General features: G+C 47.6%; 1 protein-coding gene across 2 annotated transcripts in view; it reads left to right on the top strand.

Moving 5' to 3' along the window:
* The first annotated feature begins 628 nt into the window (after window positions 1-628).
* Window positions 629-6,000, top strand: part of Caln1 (calneuron 1) — a 449,719-nt gene continuing 444,347 nt past the window's right edge. The window contains exon 1 of one of the 2 annotated variants that reach the window (XM_036171756.1): window positions 629-805. The gene's annotated coding sequence lies outside the window, so the exon portion shown is untranslated. The remainder of the gene's footprint in view (window positions 806-6,000) is intronic. The other variant, XM_036171759.1, reaches the window with a different exon arrangement.

Below are 6,000 nucleotides of genomic sequence, written 5' to 3'. Positions count from 1 at the left end.
ACACAGGCAGGTATGTATATATGGACAGTCATGTGTGTACATGGACTGGTTTATGTGCACATAGATACCTATCTTTTTGGCTGTGAGCCTAGCCCTTAACAGATGGGCCATCTCTCTAGCTGACATAGGCGTCTGTACACAGGTGTGTGTACCCAGGCAAGCATGTGTGTACATGGGCAGGCTTGCGTGTGCACGGGCAGGCTTGTGCATGTTATGTGTACATGCTACAGTGGCTGTCCTCAAGCAATCCTATCAGAACAGAAACTGTCTCCTACTCTCCTTGGCCAATGTCCTGTCCAGACTTATGTGGGGACAGGGTGCCCTTGATGTTACCTGCAATACTCCCCCTTCCCCATCCCCAGAGCAGCCCTCCCCCCTGGCCATAGAGGAGAGAAGGCAGGACATTGATACTCACTGGTGCGGGCTGTGCCTAGGTCCGTGGTCCAGTTGCCAGCCTCATACCCCAAGAGCCCCCTGCATGAACAGCCCCATGTCCTGTCCTCCTGGCTCCATCTCCTCGCTGGAACTAGCAATCTGCAGAAAGCGGAGAGCAGCAGCCAGGAGCAGCTACAGCAGCAGCCGGGAGCAGCAGCAGCAGCAGCAGCACCCTTCAAATTGGGTCTCTAGCCCTTTAAATCTGCTCAGTTACCAAAAAAGAAGAGGGATCAGACCCTGTTCATTAAAGCTCGCCCTGGCCCGTCAGGCTGAGGAGCTGCAGTGCTCTGTTCCTTCAGATGGCTTAGCGTCTCTTCCCCCAACTCCACAGCCATGGATCTTGGAGCACTTCTCCCGAGATCAGCAGGAGGTATGGTCCTTACCGCTGGCACTCAGTCTCCTGTGTCTCTGAATCAGTGAGACACTAACCGCATGGATGTTGCCTGGCCCCTCTGGCTTTCCTCTTCCCCTCTTCTTCCTCTCTGATCCCTCAGCTCAGGATCTACTTGAGACAAATCAAGTCTTGATTCCCTGGGCTTTGGAGGGAAGGAAGGGAAGGGAAGGGAAGGACGCCTTGGAGGGTGCTCCTCATTTGTTTGTTTTGGCCCTGGCTTCACCTAGCTGCTCAGGTAGTCTGCAGAATTGGGGGGAAACATCTTTAGTTCGGTTCTGGCTTGTGCAAAAAGCATTTTCTCCTGGCTGGGTCCCTTGACCCCCGGTGAGCATGAAAAAGGATGTCACCCTGATTCAGTTTGCTTTTCTGAAAGAAACCCCTGATCTGCCACCACTCAGACCGAAGATGGCTGTGTAAGCCATACAACTTTTTCTCCTGAAATTGTCCCAGAGGTGCACCATGTTTAACACCTGTCCCCCAGGCATCCCGCTCCCTAGACTCTGAATGCTGCTAGGTTTTTTTTTTTTTTTTAAAAAAAAACAACCCAAAATGCTTGCTGTCTGTTCCCAGAGACCCTTCACCCCTTTCCTCGTGCCTTTTGAGGAAACTCACTTCTAGCCTAGTCTCAGGCTCTCTTCTAAAGAGTTGTTTTGATTTAAGAATCTGCTGGAGCCTGGCGGGGAGCAAAAGAGAGCGGAAGAGCGAGGGAGAAAGGAAATTTCTTTTCTTTTCACTTGGCATCTTGTAAATTGTACACGGGCCCAGAGCACACATCCATCTACAAATTCTACATTGATTTGCGTCCACCCCCACAGTCTCCTTCTGGGGTGAACAACTCCTCTCAGCCCAGACCCAAGGAGAAGGTTCTCCTTCCAGCTAGCTTCACATCCCTCCATAGGTGACCCTGAAAGCCAGTTTCCAGCAGATGGTCCCTGGGTCCACATGGCCAGGGCATAGGGCTTCCTATGGGATATCAACTTCTCACCAGGGAGACCTATTCAGGAAGGAAAACTCCTTTGCTGATTTCCCTCACTAATTTTTTTTTTTTTTAAAACTCCTGGGTAAGGAGCATCACTCCAAAGCCATTGGGAGGGAAGTGAGCTGTAACCTAGTTATGTCAGTAGGGACCCCTTCCCCCCCATTGTTGGCACAAACAGAGGGCTCAAAGTGTTTGTTTGAACAGTAGTTCTTGTGTGTGCCATCCTTCCCGGTCCCCCAGTCAAGGATGGGCATTTCCTCTGAGTCAAGTGTGGAAGTCGGTACATCTGCCTCCCACACACCAGAGGTCCGTTGCAATCCATATTAGTAAAGTAATAAAATTCTCTATAGCGCTGAAACTCTCTGGTTAGGAGAGATTGCTCAGAGCCTTGGAATGTAGCATGTGGTGGATTTGCCGATCTCTGTGGCTACTGGTGGATTTGTGTGGCAGTTGGAAGATCCCCCTGAAAGAAAACTCAGGGAGAGTTCCTCTCTGCGGAAACACCAGTCAGTGGCAGAGGGCTTCATCCTGCAAGATGGAGCGCAGTCTATAGGAAGGGAGGTACGGTGGTTTTGCCCAAGGCCCTGCTTACAGTTCCTCTGCCAACAGCTTCCCTGGGGATTGCAAAGACACCTGGCCACAGTCATCAGGATGTATCCTCAGTGTGCACAGCAGGAGGGTTCAGAGGTGAAGGTCCCTGAGAAGGTCCACACAGGTACCTCATCTGTCCTTCCCAAAGCCAGAGGTCCCCTGCTGCTCTGTGTGCCATTGTTCAAGTTTCAACAGCCCCCCTCCAGCTTTCTGAGGTTTGACAAAAGAGGTGGGGGAGGTGGGAAATGGATCTCACAAATGGTGTCCTTGTCCTGGCAGGCACCCATGAACAATAAGTAAATCAGAGGACCTTATCATCAATTGTTCTTTGCAAGTTAATGGTGTGTATGGTTGTTTTCAATTTACTGATGTCTGTTGGCCTTAAAGTTGCCTAGAGCTTCCAGTGGGGTTTGTTTAGACCTGGCAACTGTGCTGTTATGGCTTTTGGTCCTTTAACCTTCTTTTTTTTTTTTTTTTTTTTTTTTAAATCTTAGTGTGTATGTGCACGTATGTGTATGTTGGCATAGGCATGGAGGTCAGAGGTCAACCTCTGGAATTCTGTCCACCTCCTTTGAGACAGGATCTCTCACTGGCCTGGACTTTATCAATTAGGCTAGACCAGCCAGCCAGCATCTCTGGGATCATCCAGTCTCTGTGTCCCCAGTGCCAGGATTACAGGTACACACCGCCATGTCTGGCATTTTCATGTGGGTTCTGGGAATACAACTCAGGTTCTTGAGCTCTCTATGTGGTTAAGAATGACCTTGAACTTCTGCTCTTTCTGTCTTTGTTTCTTCAGTGCCAGGGTTACAGATGTGTATAGCCACATCTGGCTCATGCAATGCCGGGAATTGAACCCGGAGTCTGTGCATGCTAGACAAGCACTCTACCAGTTCACATCCCCAGACCTGGTTTTTGTTGTTGTTTGTTTTGTTTTAATATATATAATGGCAACAGAGCATCACTATGTAACTCAGGCTGATCTCAAACTCATGGTATGCCCCCTGCCTCAGCCTCCCATGTGCTAAGATTACAGATCAGCACCACCATACCTAGTAATTTAGTATTTACTAAATGACCCGGATAGGCGTTCAGATTACTGGGGTGGTGCAATGGATAGGGCCTGACCTTTGAGGAGTGATAGACTTTCACTGGGATCTCAGCTCTGTGAGGACAGTGTGGGCCTGGCCTGTGATCTGTAATATGTTAAAGTTGTCAGGATTGAATGAGATAATGGAGCTGAAGTCTGAGTATATCATAGGTACCAAGAAAGACCTTTTATCTCAACTGCCATCAATTAAGCACACACTAACACAAGGACCCAGCCATTTAGATAACTCCAATGGCCCCTCCTCTGACTGCTGGACTATGACTTTTCTGAAGGCAGAGATGACCTCTTGGATGCTATTCTATTATTACCTTTCTCCCAAAGGCCAGAGCAGGACCGTGCTAGGCATTTCTGCTCCATGAAAGTTAATTGAACAAATGCATGATGTTCTGTGGACATTTAACCACCAAACATAGGTGGTTTTTAATGACTGAGCATCACCAATTCCCACTCAGTTTACTGTGGGAATGCAGATGAGTCAGAGAGACAGAAAATCCCACACCAGTAATAAATGTTTACGGAAGCATATCCATTGGAAGAGAAATTTGAATTGCAGTTTAAAAAAAAAAAAATCTCCTGTACTAAGACCTGTTCCAGATGCCTGTAGGCTCTGGGTATCCTTTATGCCATTCTGATCAGTCAGGACAGTCATGTGACAGATGCCTTCCCCTGCCATGACTGGGAATCAACAAAAGAGATTGTAAGTTGTCCCGATCCAGTGAAGCCTGGAAAGAAATCCATGGAATCTATGTAACTTGGGGTCAGGGAAGTCTTCCTTCAATTAAGTGATCCCTAAATTGACTTCCTAAAGAATTGATGCTGCGGGATGGTCTTTCTGTACACTGTGAATATGTGTTGCTACCACTGGTTGATAAAGAAGCTTTTCTGGCCTATGGTAAGACAGGTTATAGCCAGGTGGGAAATCCAAGGAATGATACCAGGAGAAGGAAGGCGGAGTCAAGGTAATGCTGAGGACTGCCGAGGGGGAGGGGGAGCGAGATATAATGGAACACAGGTAAAGCCACAAGACAGGTGGTGATACATAGATTAATAGAAATGGGTTAGTTTAAGATAAAAGAGCTAGTTAGCAATAAGCCTGAGCCATAGACCAAAGAGTTTGCAGTTAATATTAAACCTCTGAGTGATTGTTTTATAAAAACAGCTGCTGCCCGAGCGGGACTGGGTAGGACAGAGAAACTTCAGTTTACAAATTGGCACTGAGAGAACATTCTAGACCTATAAGTAGCCCATGCACAGACCAGAAGTGAATGAACCACTCTAGGGGATGGTATCACTTCAGGTGGTTGTGTTATCTATAACCATGTGGGGAGAGGGAAGGCTGGAGATGTGGAGATGTGGCTAGATTACAATGAATCTTAGATGTCTGTAAGGGGAAGGATTTTATTCTAAGGGAGAAAATTACTCTCCCCCCGAAACTCTTCGTGTGTGTGTGTGTGTGTGTGTGTGTGTGTGTGTGTGTGTGTAGTTGTTTCAGGATTACAGTGGAGGGTGCTGGGCTGGGAATATAGCTCAGTTGACAGAATTCTTGCCTCGCATGCAGAAGCGTGGGGGTCCATCCCCAGCACTCCATAAACTGGGTATTATGGTACATATCTGTTATCCCAGCACTTGGGAGGCAGGAGGATCAGAAGTTCAAGGTCATCCTTGACTATATAGTCAGTTTGAGGCCAAATAAGGCTACAGACCCTGTCTCAAAAACTAGCTAAGACAAAATGATCTATGTCACTGGGTAATGATTCTTGGAGGCTCCTTAAGAACTATAGCTTTGAGGTTGAGTGAGATAGGATGGAGTGCTGGTGTTATCAAATGCAATCCTCTGGGGGAAATAGCTGCCATCATCATGAGATCACCTGTGCCTGCTGGCAAGAATCCACCACAATGGAGCCTGTTGACAGCTGACATTCCCTCTTAGGCAGAGAGGTTGGGGAGGCTCATTATATGAAACTCTGCCCCTGTTGCAGGTGGCCTGGGGTCTTGGGAGGTGCTAGAGTACATGGGCTGGGGAAAATTAATTGAGAGGGGCTCCATCTATGCAGATAGGGGGAAGCCATCATCCATGCTGGGTGTAGACTTTCCACTGTAGTCACACTGGGGCTCACCCATGCCATTCTGTCAACAATCCCTCACCCATGTTCTATAAGAAAGTCCATAAACTCACTGGTTCTCCAGGGTGAACTTTGGTGGAATCATACTTGGAATCTTAGGATATTGTTTGTGCTTCTACGAGGAAGAGATTTTTACAGGAGGGTGGAACTCAAGGCTTCATGCACATCAGACAAGTGTGACACCAATTGAGCTATATCCCCACTCATCCATCATCTTCTGTTTCTTCTTCTTCTTCTGTTTCTTCTTTCTTCTTCTGTTTCTTCTTCTTCTTCTTCCTCTTCCTCCTCCTCCTCCTCCTTCCTTCTCCTTTTTCCTCCTCCTTTTCTTCTTTTTGAGACAGGATTTCTTTATGTAGCCCTGGCTGGC

The sequence above is a fragment of the Onychomys torridus genome, chromosome 22, assembly GCF_903995425.1.
Source record: "Onychomys torridus chromosome 22, mOncTor1.1, whole genome shotgun sequence".
Classification (NCBI taxonomy): Eukaryota; Metazoa; Chordata; class Mammalia; order Rodentia; family Cricetidae; genus Onychomys; species Onychomys torridus.
The sequence above is the reverse complement of the archived record's forward strand: the minus strand, read 5'-3'. Positions and strand labels throughout refer to the sequence as shown.